This window comes from Heliangelus exortis, chromosome 9 (assembly GCF_036169615.1).
Source record: "Heliangelus exortis chromosome 9, bHelExo1.hap1, whole genome shotgun sequence".
Classification (NCBI taxonomy): Eukaryota; Metazoa; Chordata; class Aves; order Apodiformes; family Trochilidae; genus Heliangelus; species Heliangelus exortis.
Genome location: NC_092430.1, coordinates 7,154,969 through 7,173,865, shown reverse-complemented (window position 1 = coordinate 7,173,865; position 18,897 = coordinate 7,154,969). Strand labels below are relative to the sequence as shown.

Here is an 18,897-nt window from a genome sequence, read left to right as displayed (position 1 = left end):
AACCCAGCCATTGTACTAGCACAAACATGTAGAAGATGAATGCAGGAGAACAAGTTCGATCCTGAACAAAAGGGTATTCTTTTGTTTAATGGGAAAATAGGCTTACACAATCACACCATCTGCATCCCTCCTAACCCTTCCCCCCACACGATTTCAGTCAATAGCCACCATCAGCCAAATCTGACACTACAGCAGCAGGCTCACAGATAACTCTGCTCCTACAGGAGGGGCAGCTGGGGAGATGACAGACATCGTGGAAGTGACCCCACAGAGGATCAGGCAGGGCTGTGAGTCTGTATCTTGCCAAGGAACCCAGACGACAATGAGCTCATTTCAAAGCTGTAACTGCAGGCAAAGTGTTCTAAAGACTTCAAGTCAGTCACAGGACACAGATCCAGGAAGCAACGTTTCATTAGACCTGCGGCTTCTCAAGTGACTTCTTTCAAAGAACAGAAATCAAATAAACAGACTTTATATAATCTTAAGGAAGCATCATCACTAATTCAGATCATGGGGATGATTTTGTATTTCCCAGGTTAGGTGACAAATGAAGTCACAGCTTTTGAAAGATAACAAAAAGACAATTCAAATTCCTGTTAAATAGAAGTTTTCTCAAAAAAAAAAAAAAAACAACCAAAAAACTTGACACTTTTTTTTTAAGCAACAATGAATTTCATCTCTCTTAAACACATGCCTCTGCTGAAGCCCATCTGTCACTAGAGAACAATTGCACAGACAAATGAGGATGATGGAGAAAGTAATATCAGAGAAACAAACTGCCTGAGCTGCAAGCAACAAAATTGATTTTCCTTATGCACATAAGATCTTTCCGATTTTACAGAGCAGTATTTTCATTTGTGTTTGCTATTAATTTAGGAAATGGGGCACTTAGTAATGCAGGAGAGGCTGAGAAAGGCCACAGCGATTTAAGGAGTTAAAAGATTTACAGCCGGTTATGTCTCCACCTCAAGAGAAAGCAACTCCTGAAGACACCAGGGATGCCTCAAGTGAGAACCCAGGATGGGCTGAGGATGAAGGCTACATGGAATGTTATTTTCCTTCTGGATCTTCCTTTGTACTAGAGCCAGACTCAGCAGAAAGTCTGCTTTTTCAAATAGTGTGCTACAGAGAAGTAGTATCTCAGTCTGTTTCCAGTATTAAAATCAGGGTAATCTCAATCTTCCAGCTAAGGAAAGCCATAGCAAAAGAATTTGCTACTCTGAGTAGCATTTACACTGCTTTCCTAATGACCTAACAGTGTACAGACTAGAAGGATTTAATGTCACAAGTGCCAACAATTCCAAGTATTTTTGAACACAGGAAAGTACTTTAAAAAAACCCGCACTGGACTTCCTAATAGAGGTATGGATAAAAATAAACCAGCTTTATGCTTACCTACAGGAGTCTCAACAGAGACTATGATCTGTAAGCTCAAACACAAGATCTGTATTACCCAAAATACCTTCACACTTAAGTTTCTGCTGCTAAGCACTCTTCCATAGAGAATTTTTTTTCAAGAGACATTTAATCTGTAGCAATAAATTACTAATAATATTTCATTCTTCAATGCATTGGAGGAAAAGGGGAAACAACAACAACAAAGGACTTCTTATTTGGAAGAAAACTGTACCAAGATGCAAGTTTTCATATGAATAAAAAGATAGTATTATTCAATCTCTAGGTGTACTGTCACCAAAATAATATAACTAGCAACACATTCCAGAAATCTTGTGAAAGCTATATAAAACTGAGAATGCTCTAATACATCTTTGCACAAACCCCCATATTTGATGTTGTTGCAAAAAATCTTCAAGACACACTCAGAATGTACCAGACACCAATTCTCCAATAACCCAGACTTTGCCTGGATCAAAAAAGGCTCAGTCCAAATGTGGCTCCGTAGCACTATGCACAAAGAGAAAGCACATCAGTAAATAACAGCTGAATTCCATCAACAGGTATAATGTAAACAACAACATAATTCTGAGGGTTTAATTCTGGGAAAACACGAGAAACCCTAAACTGCATTGAGCTATACAGACCATCTTGATGGGATTTCCAGCATAATAAAGAATAAAAGTAACATGTAGAAATATTAAAATGTTTAAAAGGGACTACCTCTAGGACAAAAAAAACCCCAACTTTCCCATTCAGTTATAAAATCATACAACACTCAATGTGGCCCACAAACAAACATTGGGAAAATTATTCTTTTTTCAACTTTGCCAGAGCTAGACCTGGTTTTGTTCAACACAGCATCAAGAACAGCACAGGCAAGATAAAACTGAGTTGGTTAACACAAACATCCTTCCAGAATCATATGATGGCAAACCAAAGTATTCACATCAGCATAAATGCAAATTTTAATTTATCAAGGAAACTATGGCTAACTATTGCAAAAGACTTGGAAGTCACATACAAACCACCCTACTGTTGAGTATATAACCACACTGGAAACTGCACAAATGCTACGAATTGCTTCAGCAGAGGAAGGCAAAGTCTTCAGCCAACAGGTTAAGAAAAAAGCCTATCTAAAGACAGTAAAAATCTGAGGGGCTTTAAGTTTCAAACAGTCTTTCAGGAGACAAACTGACATTTACTGTTCCCAGAAGCATTGTGCAAGGATGGAAATTACTAATCATAGTCGGAATCACTAACTCTGTTGCAGTTTACAGTAAAGGCAGATCAAAAACTGACCCAAGTTTAAATATAGTAATATTTATGCAGTATGGAAGTTAAATGAGTTCTAAAATCCACAAGTTTATGAATGTTTCTACCTAACTGAAGAATCTCTTTCATGAACAGTGATCTCCTCCCACAGTGAGGAAAGGAATGAAAAACAGGTATTTTCAATTCCCCTGCATATCATCTGCATCACAGATTTACAGCAAAGGGCCTTCTGTTACAATCCCGGTCTTTCCTGTCTCACTCTCCTTTCCACCCCTACTTCTTCTCCACCCCTAGCCCTTTCCCTACACATCCCATCATCAGCTGATTTAATACCTGGAAGCCACATGTGGTTTGCTTAATCATACAGCCTTCCTGATGGACTTGAATCTGCTCTCATAGTAAAACTCCACTATTCACAAAAAGCTGAAACATCCCCAAAATAATTTCAATTTTGTAATTTCAGTAGTTTGTAAAAGCTAGCTGGCTTCCATTAGTTATCAAGACCCAAGATTCTACACCAAACTCATTTCACTTCATAACAGAAGGTAAGACTTTATTTGCATGTCCCTGTCAGGTTTTCTTTTAAGAATTGAGGCTTTGAGCCCCCTCCATCTTTAGAACTCTTTTCCCTGTGAATTGTCCTGATCATACTCCAGAGGTTTCATCAGCATAGCTTCCATTCACTTCTGTGTCCACAGTAAAGGTCCTTAAGACAAGTCCAGCCCACCTGGCACTGCTGGAAAGAGAGGAATCACACAAGCAATCACACATACTCAGCCACCACCCTTTGTTAGATAGCAGATCCTTGGCTCAGCCCCAAGCTACACACTCACCAGTTATTATCAAAACGTTTATGTAATGACTTTGATTAGCACAGCATAATCAAGGGGAGGAGAAAAGGCTGTTTAAGTTGTGTAAGGGTCTTCTCTGAAATTCTTGCCAGAAAAAAAACCCAAACCAACACAATTATAAACACAGATCCCCGTTTCCAAAGCTGCTGCATGGATTTGAAGACAACCTATGTGAGAAACTGCTACTTCTAATACTGAAAAAGATGTATTTATTCAGAAAACCTCAAAATAACATGTGGCCATGTACCACACTGGGAACTGGGAGGGCAAGTCAGAAGCCAGTGGGGAGACATGTAATTTGGAAATCAAGATTTTGTTGGGTCAGCAACTGAAAACACAGAAGATGAGCCACACAGAACTTCAGGCTACCACAACACCAAGAAGTCAGTCTAGGTTTGCTCTGCAGTGGTTACTAATGGGTGAGTTCTCTGGTACTATCGGGTGTCATCTCAGGCCACTTTCTGTCCTCTGAAAAACAGAGGACACTATAACATAACCATTCTTACTAGAAAGGGAGAAAACAACCTTGAGGAAAGCTCAAGGAGAGATTGACAGAAATCCTCTGCTATCATCTCACTTTCCTCTCTAACACCCCTATTCCCATTCCCTATCAAACACTATGAAGACAAAGCTTTTGGGTAGGGAACAGGATGTACCAAGTCACCCAGTAAGTACACTGGAGGTACAGCTATGAAGTTGAATTATATTCCAAAGTGTTCTCCGAGAGCAATTCTCTTCCTTGGGAACCATTGCCTTAAAAAGGTGGAATACAAGAGCACCCATTTGACCTAGGAGTGTAGAAAAGAAAAAAAAAAATTAAATTGTTGAACTGTGCCACAGCTGCAGCCAACATGGACACCCAAAAGGAGTGAGAAAACACACCTTTAAATGCTGTAACTGGAGCACAACACACAGCATTCTTTAGCAAGAAATCCAATGTATAAGATCTTCTCAGTCACTGCTTTGGCCAGGCTCTACCATAGCTATAGGAGCTGAGGATGGCACTCAGGGCTAACCTGGCTCTATGAAACACAGCTCTGAAGTGAAGGAAAAGGCGAAGGGAAAAAAGGGCATGTTTTCCTCTGCTGAAAGGATTCCAAGTTAACTAAGCAGGGGGTAAATTTCAATACTAATAAAAAATAAGGTACTTAGTCTCCATTCAATTGCACTGTACAGAAATCACTAATTTATTACTTCTGCCTAAACCAAATAGCACAGAGGGAAAAACCACCCCTGTGTGTGCCTCTCATACTAAGTACACAGCATCTCACATCTATGCAAGCAAGACACAGGAGCAATCAAGGCTGCCTGCTTCACACAGATGAAATATTAAAGGAATTAATTCCTAAGGCAATGGGAAAATACTACATGGGAGAACTTCCAAGTCACAAATTCTGCGTATTTAAGCTAAGCTGCTTAATCAAGTTAATTGAAGGAATTAAGAAAGCATCTGGAGAACACATTCACCAACCAGTCTCCAGCCATTCCTGATCTTCTGTTACTTTTTCTGGGCACAAGTTCCCTGCTGGCAGGGTACAATCTATCATCAACCATTATACTGATTATCATCCATTAGTTTTGCTATAGGCATGAAATTTAAACCTACTTTTGTTATTTATTCACAAGCTATTCACGTACTGGATATAAAACAACTATATAATGGTTTGTGTTAACAAGAGAAGTGTAGCTGAATATTAGAGATACACATTAAAAATGACCAATAGAAGTGATAATTCTCCTCACAAAAAAATCATTTACTGAATTTTTCTTTGGCAAAATGAGCAGGACAGATGCTTACACTCTTAAAAATACAGCTGATTACTATACAGTGGGGGAACAGATAAGGACTCATGAGAATAACAAGTTTTAAGTATCAGTCCCATAAATAAAAAATTCAATTAAAATGTCATTCCAGAAAATACTAAAAACAGAGCTGGGACTCTTACCAGATGATGATTTTTCTTCCCTGCTATTAAGGCAGAGTGATTAAAATGAAAGATAATCCCTTTATTTCAAAAGCTAATTATTAAATGTAATAAACATTTCTTCTTGCACCATGAGACCTAAATTCTACCAAAACCATCAACCCACACATCTTTGCTGCAATACAGTAACTGCTTGAATTTTCCCTTACAATTTAATTTGTACAATAGACTATCAGGCTGAGCTGTGATTTCAGCATACCACATTTCTTACCACTTAGGAAACCAAACACAGAACAGCTGGGGAAGCAGAAACCACCGTATACAAAGTATTTATAACAAAAAAGTACAAGCAGAAAACCCATTGTGATGACCACTTCAGTGGGAACTCTCTGATGAAATCTGTATTCAAATGCCAGGTGTGCCTGGGTGTAAGGACATCCAGAGAAAGCACTCCACACACATTTGTCACAACAGGTTTCAAGAGATGCTCTGCACAGTTTGGATGCCTGAATGAGTTAAGTGCCTGAGCTCCCTGCACTCCAGAGGAACTGAGCTGCTTGCTACACTCACTGCTATGTTTCCTGAAGTGCTAATTCAGACATCTAAATTTAGATACCAGATTTAGGCAGTGGTTTTCCCACTCTTTACGACACCCAAAATGAAAAGGAAAACACTTCTGCATTAAGTCACTATCTTCACCCATTTGCAGAAGCAAATGGGATGTCAGGCCTCCAGACACTGGAATTATGTTACACCAACAATCCATCTATCTGCCCCAGCAACCTCTAGCTACAGGTAAAGAGAAGCAGTGTCCTCACACATCTCCTTGATAAACGCACACCAGGCAGTGTTTACTACTAAGTCACATTTCTGCTTAACCTCAGGCTTAGCTTGCATTTCCCTTTGGTGTCTTCTTCCCACAGTCAAACTGAGATGGCCTGGCACATACAGACATCCAGCAACGCTAGAAAGAGGTGTGTGAGTAACAATAAATGGCTGATTCTTGTTACAAGGTCTGAGAGTAGGAAACACAAGCCAACTATAAAAAAAGGGGGGTGGGGAGGAGGAGCAAAAATAATCTGAAGGACTGCTGTATCCCTGTACATGCATCCTAGGCAGCAGCAGCCTCATGTGCTTCCTGCCATGCCACTGAAGCTGACTGAGGCAAGGCAAGGTGTGTCAACACATCAGTGCTGATTCCCCACAAGACACTGAGCATCAGAGAAGTACCCTGCAGCAATTCTGACAGTTTAATTTGTGCACCCTGCCTATTTTCACTTCCCATTTCTTTTTTAAATCCTGACGAATACTTAAGCTTTGTCCTTTGAACAAATCAGTCGCCTTTAATCTAGGTGAACCTCCAAGAACTTGTGCTTTCCTTCCCTCCTCCCACTACATCCATGCTCCAGTACAGGGCTCCCAGGAGAGTTATTGTTCAGGCGAGCCTCCCTTCCCTCCCTTCTCTCCACCCACACATTATGCTTCACATACCATTAATAAGAACGTTAAGAAACTTAAGAACAGCCAGTACATATTCCGGGTCTCATGCTCATGCTTGCTGAATAGATCTTGTTATATTTAAACCTCAAAGGATAAGATAGGATACAAGTTGCAACAAATCCTTCCTGAGCACATTCTCACATCTTTGGTAGACGATTACTGCATTTACAACACAGTATCTTAGTCTAAACAAGCCATCAATGAACGAGCTTAAGATTTTCTAGACTACTGGAAACAGTTATGTCCTCACTTCCAAAGAACAAAGGAATTGCTTTATTTTATCCTTTAATCATTTTAAACAATCAGCGACCTGAACGCATTATTTGTCTTTGAATACCGTAGATGACAGAAAACAAACCCTCATCTTACAAGATCAAAACCAAGGGCTGTATGAACACTTAGTGAATGACCACTCCACTGAGTTAGAAGTGAGACTACCACAGCAGGTATTAGCCAGATGTTAACAGCAGAAACTGACAATATCAAAATGCAGGGACACAGTCAACAGCTGGCACAAAGCGGGTGTGATGTTAACAGGCAGCAACACAGCCAAAATGAGGTCAGGTAGCAACGTTGGCTGTCTTTTATACACTTTGATGTGCCATCCTCTTTAGTTCAAACAACTTGTCCTGTCTGACATGCTCGACAATATGTGCAACAAAAGCGTGGAAAATATTACATTTGCTTCTTTATGCTGCATCATACCTCATGAAAGCAAGATGACATAATGCACCTCATCTTCCTTGTGAGGTCACACCACCAAAATTACCACCTCTGCTCCACAGACTGGGACTTTGCTAAAGCATGGGATGAAATCATCAAAGCTCAGAATTTATCAGTCTGCCCAACACCTGCCCAAGGGCACACTGATGCTGCTTTCCTATGCAAAGGATAAAATAATGACCCTGCTCAAGTGAACTGGGCTTGGGGCCCCAAAATAATTACAAAGTTCAGTACATGCTGGCACCACACACTGAGGTCCTCAACTGAAGTCCAGGCAGACAAGTGATAAACCATAGGGAACAGATGGTCGGTTCCCCTTGCAAACATGTCACACAAATCTGAAAAAATATCTACAAGTCAATCTCTATGCAGGTTACATAAGGATAAGCTTTGAAGATAACCAAACAAATTGAGTAGTTAAATTTTAATAGGCTTTTTTTAACCTCAACTAGGTGTTGAGGTCCAGAGAAGCAAATAATACATCATGAACAATGACATAAAGACCAGATTTCAATTTTAGCTTTTAAATTCCTAGATTAGCAGCAATGAATTTTGGGATCATTCTTAACTTGAGGCAGCAATTCACATAAATGAAAGCAAATGCAGGACACACTACAAAATTATATGTAATAACATCACTGAGCAAAGAACAGTCATACGAATTATTTAATATATGAATTTTATTTTTAAATTCAGTTCAAAATACTACAATGATTCTGCTGCAAAAAGCACGACAGCCTCTGGTGAGGAACACAGCAGAGCTTATTCTGGAATTGGACCCTAAATTATTTAGCTTGGAAAACAAAATTTCCAAAGTATCAGTATTGGCTGCTAGATTGTTCCATAGCTACCCTTAAGGTTCCATGGTCCATAGCTACCCTTAAAGTAATTCTCAAAACAAGGAATCTTTTATAATTTAGGTAGTAGGTTATAAAATCATTAAAATTCTGTATTAAAATTTCCCTTTATCTAACACTTAACCCAACTCTTTCCTTGACTACACATAGGTTTGATTGCCACAGCATTTTCTCAACTGTGAAGTAATACAGTAATCACTGACAAACTGTGCACTGTGTGGCTTTTATCTGAAGTTTAATTATGAAATAAACTCAAGATTTTGGGGAATAGGTTGTTCAAAGATAGAAACAATTAACTTTCTTCCAAGCCATTTCTGAACCTCTGCTAGTAAAACTGTTTTTCAGAATGTTTTTTTAAACAAAACAAAACCCAAACTCATACTGCTTGACTATCCTCTTCAGGATTTCTGTGGACAGCACCCTCTCTGTATGGAATGGGCCACTGACATGTGGCACATGACAAAGTAAATACTTTGTGCAGCAAGGTTTTCTTTTAAAATTATGACATCCAATAACTAATGAAAAATGTAGTCCTACACTGGAGAAAATTTATTTCTGCATTAATTGAAGAAGAGATAGAGGAGAAACAGTAAAGGACAATTGAGTACTTAAACCTTTGGGCAGTTTTGAAAAATCCCACCCCTTGCCGTGCCTAAAGCCATGCGAGTCCCCTCACGTGATTAACACCCTCTTGAAAGAGCAATTCTAAATAAGCCACTTTGAAAATATTCAGGAAACACCACTTTAAACAAAGACTACTGAATTTAAAAAGAAATGGAAGGACACTGCTGAGACTACTGAATATTGTAGTCTAATAACAAGAAAAACTGGAAGTCACATGAGGTAGCTGCTGCCGTTTGGTGTAGGAGGAGCTTGGATAGTCTGTAGGTATCAGCCTCTCCTTTGCTCCTCACACAGAGCTTTGCTGTTTTCAGGTACCAAGCAGAAAAACTACTTCAAGAACTACAATAGCAAAGTGCAAGTCACCAGTCCTTTTAATAGCACCTTCTGGACAAGGTGGCTCAAAGCTACCCAGCCCACCTGCATGAAGCCCAGCAGCTGCCCCACCATGGGCAGCAAGGCAGTGCAGACCTTGGTCTGACTCCAGGGCACTGACCTGTTTCTGCAGGAAGGAAATCCTCCTCCTTCTGACAAGACAGCATAAACACTGGCAATCTTTTTTCTCTCTTCCAAAAATCTTCTTAGGGAACTGTTAGCATAGAAAGGGATGACCCAGTCTATCAGAAGACAAGTGCGTGCCAGATTTTAGCAATGGGGTAAGATGAGAAAGGCAGTAGTTGAAGAAGCTTTTGGAAATGCACATATTTAAATCAAGAAAGCAGACTCAACCAACCAGCCTGCTGTACAGCTCTGAATGAATTAGTTTGCAATCAGCTCAGAGATGGATTTCATACATTGCCGGGCTTTGTGCTGCACACCAAAGCAAACCTGTCACTTCAGCCTCTGACAAATCCTCCGAGATAAAGTTGCTAAGTCACCCGTGCTCTGCAGTGCAACACAATAAAACCTGTCATCTGACACCACTCATGAGCAGGATTAGTCAGGGATGTTCAACCCAAAGATTCACAAAATAAGCAGAGCGAAGCAAAAAATTAAAACAGAATATTGTTCAGCATTGGTTTAAGTTCAAGTGACTTCAGTACAAACAGATTTAGGCCAAAGCTGTGTTTAGAAGTACTTCATTTGTTACAAAGGGAGTAAACCAGATATAAACTCCCTCATCTGTTTGGGTTTTGTTGTTTTTGTTTTGTTTTGGGTTTCCTGCTAAGGACAAAACACAGAAAATTTCGTTAAATTTCTGTACTTCGGCCACTGCACACATTCGAAGCTGCACTGCATTGGTGTCTGAGGCTAAGACAACGTTCCTTTAAAAGAACACACACACACCAAATCTAAATATATATGCACACACAGATATCTAAATAAGCTAGTACTTGCCATTACTCCATTTTTGGTTCAAAGGGAACCAAAAGTAGGAAGGAAGTCAGCTTTACCCAACACTCCTGATGGATAGGCCCAGTGTTCAGTAGAGAGAGGTAGCCAGTATATAGCCATCAGATTTTAACCAAATATTTTCAGTCAAACTGTAAGTGCAGTTCTTAGCTCAAAGCCATGGCACCCCACAAGCACTGCTCTGTTACACAGCACTGTTCCCACAATATAAGGCCACGTTTTTCTTGCTTCCCTCTTTGATGAATTTTTCTGTGCTGCCACCAAGGCTACTTGGGTGCACTGTTTTCTTCAAGCTTTGCTTTAAAATTATATGTCTTCAGGGTAGGGATTTTTCCTTGCTAAATCATGGATGCCATCCATTTTACTGTCATCTTTCCACACACATACACAAAATAGTAAACCCTAATTTTACCACTATACAGCCTGAAGGACTGTAAAGCAGACCAAGCAGCTGAGGAGAGGCAAAGGCATTTCCTGACATCATGCCGACATCATCTTCAAGCAGGAGTCAGATAACACTCACCATTCCAAATCCTGCAGCCCTGCAGAGAGCACAGGGCAACTACACAGCTGTCTTCAAGCAACAGTAGCTTGAACAAAATAACTTCCTGAAAGCAAAGGACAGCAGTTGATTGTTCCTTACTAGTAAACTCTGGATCCTGCCCATCTGGAGTGGTGTACCCTAGTCAAGCCACAGGATTTGGCCTACCAACCACATTAGTGACCCAAACACAGCTTTTCAAAGCAAAAAAGGAAATGAGCAAAATTCCCTGACCAAACAACCAACCCCCACAAACAACCTGAGCATTGGTTGGGTGTAGTTAAAGAAGTCTGAAGCCATAAACTACTATTCCAGGAAGCACATGAGACATGGACATCTTACCCTATAGCACAACTGCACATCAGCTATAAGTTCCAGCTTAACTTGCAAAGGTTCAAGACATCCCTGAAGGATGCATGTGCTGCAGGGAGTGACACAAATTCACTAGCATGTACACAATCCCGCCAAAGATACATGTGGGTGAGGTAGCTATCTGGTCCGGCAAGTTTCAATCCACAGCATATGTTTGTTTTCAATAGTTAAGTCCAACACAAATAACTTCCAGAATTATTAGCAAATATTTAGCTACACATAGCAACCTCACATTGAGTTCTGACTTTAAAAAAATCAGTTACCTGTTCAATAGGCAGCCTTAAGCATTGCCCTCCTCCAAGAAAATGGCTCAAATACTTTAAGACCCCAGGGCAATATGTGCAGCCTACATCTCCATTAGTCTCCAAGCTTAGCAAGACTAAATTCGCTGTGTCCATCTAAACAGAGTTTTGCCATCATGGAGCCCTACACAGCTCGAGCCAGAAGCCCAAGATTGCTCCTGGAAGACATCAGAAAGCCTGGTACCCCTGCCTCTGCTCTGCCCCACCAGCAGCCTTGCCTTGGCCTTAAGACACAATTTATGAAGTCCAGCAACTTTTACGTCAAAGCTCTGCTCGCGGAAGCCTGCTAAAATGAAAATACAGCTACATTTCCTTTACACGGATATTCTATTAAGGAGAAGAGTGCATTTATCCTCACTAACCAAGGGAGGAAATGGAAGTGAGTATCAAGGTCATTCTGTGTTACCATTTTTCAAGCTGGGATTTACCACGTGTGGGAGCATTCTGAAAACCTCAAATCTGCTCTGAAGTGATGTTGCCCAGAACAAGGAGAAGGGAGCAAAGGAAGTCAGGGTAGCACTAGTGAGCAGTCACACAAGCTAGAGAGAGAAGACAGCCAAAACATTATGACTTGCAGAACTTGAGTTTTATACAGGCATCCCTTCTCCAACTTCCTCTTCTTGATCAAAAAAAATTACAGGGATACGACAGCTGGGTTTCTAGCATGGTGTTGCTAATCACTTTAAAGAAATTTTTTTAACGACTAACACCTTAAGAAAACATGCTCTGCTTTACTCCTCAGTTGCTGTCACTATGCCTCAAATGTATAAGAAAAACAGCTCCTCAAAGGAAAAGTCTCCAGGTGCCTGAATTTCAAAGAGGCAACTCAAAATAACCATTGCATGGGGTTCTGAGATATGGCACCGACATGCACTGTGAAAATTATTTTCCTTCCCCACAAAAAGATGACAGTGACCCATACACAGTAGAGGGGCAGTCACAGCAAAGGAAAATGAGGCAAAAATAGCTTGCTCAATTATTCTTGGTACATGGAAAATCCATTACAGAAGTTTACACAGCAACAATGAAGCCTGACAAGTCTTTGAGCTGCTGCTTGTGGGGTCGCAGGAGATGGCTCATCATTCAGAAATTCCTATGCTGCATAAACGTGAGTCAGAAATTACTGTAATTTGCTCAAACGAAAAATCAGAAGTTCTGGTTCTTTCAAGAAGCAAGATATTCAATTAGTCCTTCACTAGGGGGTTTTGTGTTTCTATCAAAAACCACAAACAAACAAACAAAACCCAACAAAAATCTCACAACTTTGAAAAGTTCCTTGCAAAAAGGGGGCACTGCTTTATTACTCCCAAGTCCCAGAGCCTGTCGAACAGGAAGCCTGGTGTTTCAAAGCTGCCTGAATTGACATTTGCAAAGAAAAACAGAAGTCCAGAAAGCACACCAGTGGGATGGTATCGGTGTGAGCACCGGGATCCAACACTAACAGCACCAGTATGTACTTCCAGAGCAACACCCACAGGAGGGCCCCACAAGGCACGGAGCTGTGAAGTTTTATCATCCTTGTGACGCAGGGAAGTGCCGGGCCACCCTTTAGCCCTGGCAGGGACACCGAGGCACAAGACAGTCATCCAAGGACATCCAGAGTCAGCAACAAGACACTGAGGCATATTAGCTACCAAGAAAAGTAGACTTCCACTATCAAGGCCAGTTACAAAACTTCCTCTTGTTGTTAAGAGAATGTACTGTATCTGGCATTACTCTGTCAGCAGCACCAAATAATCTAACGGCAATTTGATATTCACGTCCCTGAGCGGCTGCTTTAGTTACAGAAACAACATTAAAAATGTAGCATCCTTTGCAATACACTGTGCAAGCCACGCCAGTTTCAGCCACAAGAATGAAGAGGAATTCTCCGGGGCTCTGTTTTCCCCGGAGGATAACCTCGTTCACAACATGGAGATACCTTATCAGGGATTGCTTCTGTCACCCAAAGCAAACAGAGCACTGATAAAATATCAGTTACGGCTTAAGCATCGAAGGGCTGCAGCCAACACCAAACCAGCAACTGAAGTAGCAGCTGGCCACCACTCTGTAGAGGACGCTTCCCCCCCCCCAGGAGCCCACGCTCCAAGCCCTAAACACAAAGAAATAAAACCCATTTGCTTCCAAGCATGGATGCTGCGACACGAACTCCCCTGGCTTCCCTCCTCGCGAAGCCCTCTCCTCAGGGACGGACAGGAGTGAGTGCGGGAGCAGTGTGGGGCTGCCCAGCCCTCGGTCCTGCTGCAGGACCAGCTTCTATCAAAAGCAGCAAACCCCACTGCCCGGCTGGGAGTTCTCAGAAGTGACGGGAGGGCAAATTCAGTCAATACCTTTCTTTGTTGAAACCCAAGACTTGCAAACAAACTCGGGCTTGACTTGACAAAGCTTCAGCTTGCCTCTTACCCTTTCTGAGAAGATAGTTAAGCATTTCAGATCTGCTTGAACAGTTGAACTAAGGCCTGGCTTTTAGTGCCTGAAAAAAATTGTAAAATACTAGCTTGTGGCCATCGCTAAGCAAGAAGCTTTGCTTTCACCCATGCAAAGTCAAAGAAACCCCTCGGTTTATAAGAACCAAAAAAATCTTAGCTAACATCTACAAATAATTCTTTTCTTTAGCTCAGAATTTCTACAGTAATGTAAAACATTGTATTAGACAACAGAAAATATTTAAGAAGGGTGTTTACTTGAACACTAGCTCGGAAAACAGCACTGTTTTAACAAAAAACGCTCATCTCCACACACTGCAACAAAACACAGAATTCCCAGGAACAGGAGAACCCTCCCATCGCCAACTTACCATCAAAACCCATCGAAGCACCTCTTATCGATCCGCTACGCCACCAGGAGGAGAATGCGGGGGGCGAGACGGAGTCACAAGTAAACAAACTCGAACCCAGCCGCTGTGACTTGCAGGAGTGTCCCCTTCACACAGCGCTCTCTCTCCCCGGGAGGACACCGATGGGACGCCGATCTCCGCCGCCCGCTTCCAGACGCTGCCTCCACGCCAGAGCGAGCCGCTGCCCCGGGGAGAGCCGGAGAGAGTCGGGCAACCCGCGGCCCGGCCCGGAGGGGCTGCGGGCGGCTCCGGGGCTTGGGGCGGCGCAGCCCCGCTCTGTTCTGCTCTGCTCGGCTGGGCTGGGCCGGGCCGGGCCGCCCGGGAGCCCCGCCCGGTGCCGGGGGCGGCGGCGAGGCGGGAGGCAGCCTGTGGCGGCTACCGGGCTTTGTGCGCGCTGCCTCCCCCTGGGCCGCCCGCAGCCGCCTCATGCGAGAGCCGGCGCAGCTGGGGAGCGCGGCGAGCGCCGGGCCCCCGAGCGAAAGCCGATCCCGCTGATCTCATCACCGCGGGTTACTAATCCAATGACCGGGGAATTAACAGCAGATGGCGACGCCCCTTCCCCCCCGCCCCACCCCGGACCCGCGGTCGCAGCGCGGCGCTGGAGCAGCAGCGCAGCACCCCAGCACCCCTCACCCCGCCAGCCCCCAACAGTCCACGCGTGAAACTCGCCCTCGGGCACCTACAAAACTTTTGGTCAAAGGCAAGGCAAGGCGCCAGCGCCCTCCCTCCCTCCCGCCGCCGCCGGAGCCCTCCAGGCGTGAGGGAGCGCGCGGGCTGCGCGGCCGGGAGGCGGCTGAGGGCGGGAAGGGAGCGGAGCAGGCAGGAAAGCAGGAAAGTAGGCAGGAAAGCAGGAAAGCAAGCAGGAAGGCAGCTAGGCAGGCAGCTCGCCTCCCTGAGCAGGGAACAACAGGGAAACGTCCCAAAATCCCGCTAGTGCATCTCACGGGCTGCAAGGGAGAGCTGGAGCTGCGCACAGGGCAGAGAGCACACGGGGGCTTCCGATAAACAAAGCGTGTATATTCTTGGGGCTTCTTGCATTATTTGATCTTTCCAGGCATTACGCATGCAGGTGAAGGTCTAATTAAACTTTTAGATGTCAAAACCAAACAAATACTTCTAGGTAAGAGTCGAGTTTACAAGGCTAGAGGCGAGGCAAGTCCTGTCAAACCAGTGCGGGTTACAAAGCAGTCTAAAGGTGAGCGCTTCCACCACTGCTCATTAATACCAGTAAATACCAACCTGAAAACCAGTGCATTCTAATCCTAATCATCTCTGGCTCTGAATCATACCCCTACACCCAACTAGAAACACCAGCACAGGTTTATACAGATATTAGGTCTTCCCTCTCACACAAGCACACTGTTCAGGGCAGAGCTCCAGACACGTCCGATGCTGCATCTCCTCATGGCATCTCTGCACTTCCCACCCCACAACTAAATTAACCTCTCCCAGAGACTTTAGAGAAATTTGTATAAGAGACCACAATGTGTCTTCCAGGGCGAAACAGTCAAATATGATGAAGGGGAAGAGTTTACACAAGGAAGTATTTTTCCTCAACTTCTGCTCTTCTGACTATGCTTTATACTTCTGGATCCAGAGAAGGCAAGATATTTCTCACCTACTCTAATACAGTGATATTTCTACATTATTTTTATTTCTTACTAAAATCTTCAGACAGGCTTCTAGCAGAGAACAGCCAGACAAGAGAAGTACCCATGCTTACACTATAAAAAAATGCAGAGGAAATTCTACAAATTCTTTGAGAGTCTTCAGTCAAGAACTCTTCAGTACAAGTTGCAGTAAAACTCTGTGTTTCCCACATGCCACGTGGGTAGAAAAAGTGTTGAATAATGACAGCATCCCTTCTATGGAGACCTCGAGGTACTTCCAGGCATCTGGCACACAAGAGCCCTAACAAAATATTTTAGAAATGAGCACTAAACTCAAGTTCCTCTCCAGACCCTGCGTACATACTTGTGTCCTTAGGCTTTGGGCTAAATGGTAAAAGTAAACAGAATACAAAGGATGAATGGGAGTTTTCTGTATGCTCCAGTTCTTTAAGACTAGAAAAGTCTTGCTACTGCTTCTCATTCCCTCAGGTGGTCTTTGTTTTATATATACACTTATGGAATCTTTATGTGAGTAGTCATCCATGCTCTTTACTAGCAGAAAAGTTACTGAATTTTAATCCTTTTGGACATAAACACTGGCTAATATCTGTTCCATGGCACTCATTTGGAAGAGGAACTCTAGAATAGGCAATGTTCGAAAAGATTAAGTCAAGCCTGTGCCTTGAAGGATGTTTTGCTTTTTTCTTCTGCAGTTTTTCACAGACTTATTTCTCTTGCACACTTCCCCACAGCAGCAGTGTCTCCTAGAACTTTCTTTGGCAGTAAGCAGTGTATTTTCCAGAGTAAAATGGGATGTGGTACTTCATGCCTATGCCAAGCTTGGTGCAAAAAATGAATTTGGAAAGACTTTCTACATCATTTGTAGTACTAATTCTGAAAAAAAAATTAAACAAATCCCATTAAAAGCCAACTTATGTGTCTTCACCCAGCTTTAGACACACGTCTGAAAACTGAACAATGCAGAGATCAATCAGGCAGCAGAGTTTTGAGAACACATTTCATGTGCAAATATGAAAACACTTGAGGGTATAATACGTGTCATTTTGATTAATGAGGGCTAGAACATGCCATTTGTATACAGATGAGAATGTATATACACACCTCCATATGGCTCATTAAAGCAGGAAAGAACCCCATTTTAAATTATTACCATGATTTTAAAATAGACTGCAAGCATGGTATAGATACAGCCAGTTATTTTGACCTGATCTCTCATACAATACCTGGGGAGGTAAGGAAGAGTCACACCTTTTGTATGACATTACCAATCTTTCAGAACAAACCCTGTGCCATGAAATCAACAAAATGAGCTTTTTGGTACAGTTCCTGGAGCTGCACAGCATGAAGGGCAGAACCCAGCCTGTATCATAAGCACTGTGGATTATTCTGATTCCTCAAGTCGTTCACTGGTCTGAAATAAAAATTACAGCCAGAAAGAAAATCTTAAGGATAATATAAATTTCTTTATGTGACTGGGAAACATCATTGGTTAAGTGGTAAGGGATAGGTGAGAATCTCTCTCTCTTATCTTCTTGGAAATACTGGACATCTAGTTGTGAGTAAAAACTGCCCACTGCAGCCCATGGAAAAGTAAGTGCAGTTAAGAAAAACAGATGAGGAAAAAGTAAGTTGATTTACATCGAGAGAAAGGGCAATAATCTTCTTTCTACACATAACAATCATAGTTTGGAGTTGCATCTTGGCACCTGAGCTTTGCAAATAGACTGAAGAGAATTAACTGCCTAAATTTGTTCTTTCCATACACATGCTCAAGGTAAGTTCTACATTTACCACATGATGAACCTTCATCCACCCTCAACTCTTCTGAAAAGTTATTAGGAAAAAATTCTTACACGCACGCAAGAAGTAATGAGCCCTGACCATACAATCCACCTAAATAAATGAATTACTATTATTTTATCCATTTTCTGGGTATTGCTATACTCAGGGTGTCAATGTCTTCTCTGGGTTTTGGTATCCAGCTGAGCTGACCCTGCTGACAATCCAGGCCACCTGCCCTGCAGGCACCCCAGAGCCCCGGGCAGAGCTGCCCCACAATTTGGGCAGGAGGAGCTTACAACAAAAGACCCCTTTAGGCACTGCTTCTATATCCCAGGTAGCTACATCCCTGGAATTCTTCCTGTTTGGATGGAGGCATGAATGCAGGTCCAAGTTTTGGGCAGGCTCTAAGGGCAGAAGGGCAAGTTGAGTGAGGCCACAAGCAAAAGGTTATCAGCAGAATGGACACCAGGGACAAAGCCCACCTTGAATTTCACAAGACAGCACAAATACACAACTGAAATGTATGGATTTTCAAGAACTATGTTTCACAGCATTATATTTATGTCATATTTAAGGTGCTTAAGCAATGTGCATTATTTCTAAAAGCCCTCTTAGGTACAGTAATACTACAGCCATCATTCTTATGGAGGAATCAAAGCTGTGAATTTTGATGAAGATCTTTGTTTTCATGCATTTTAGATATCCACATGAAAACAGATGAAATCAGTTGCAGTTGTCTAAAGTTGACAAAATCCCAACCCAAAATGTTTAAAACTTAAGAGTACTCCAGTCCCAAGGCTCCTCTTCTATGAATGCTGGACATTGGTATCAGAGGCTCCAGAGAACCAGAGCACTGTACACCTTCCTCTATCCATGCACAGCATTATCTGGTGAAAGAGCTGCTCTGCATGGGTGTTTTTATTCTGACCTGGC

The 18,897-nt window shown here is 42.5% G+C and overlaps 1 protein-coding gene across 4 annotated transcripts in view; it reads right to left on the bottom strand.

Moving 5' to 3' along the window:
• SPSB4 (splA/ryanodine receptor domain and SOCS box containing 4) overlaps nt 1–15,086 on the bottom strand; it is an 80,009-nt gene extending 64,923 nt beyond the window's left edge. Inside the window, exons 1-2 of one of the 4 annotated variants that reach the window (XM_071751831.1) lie at nt 14,513–15,077; nt 12,078–12,254 (exon numbers count right to left, since the gene is read on the bottom strand). The gene's annotated coding sequence lies outside the window, so the exon portion shown is untranslated. Of the gene's footprint in view, nt 1–12,077; nt 12,255–14,512 lie in introns of all 4 variants that reach the window. The other 3 variants (XM_071751830.1, XM_071751832.1, XM_071751829.1) reach the window with 3 other exon arrangements.
• Between the last annotated feature and the right edge of the window lie 3,811 nt (nt 15,087–18,897).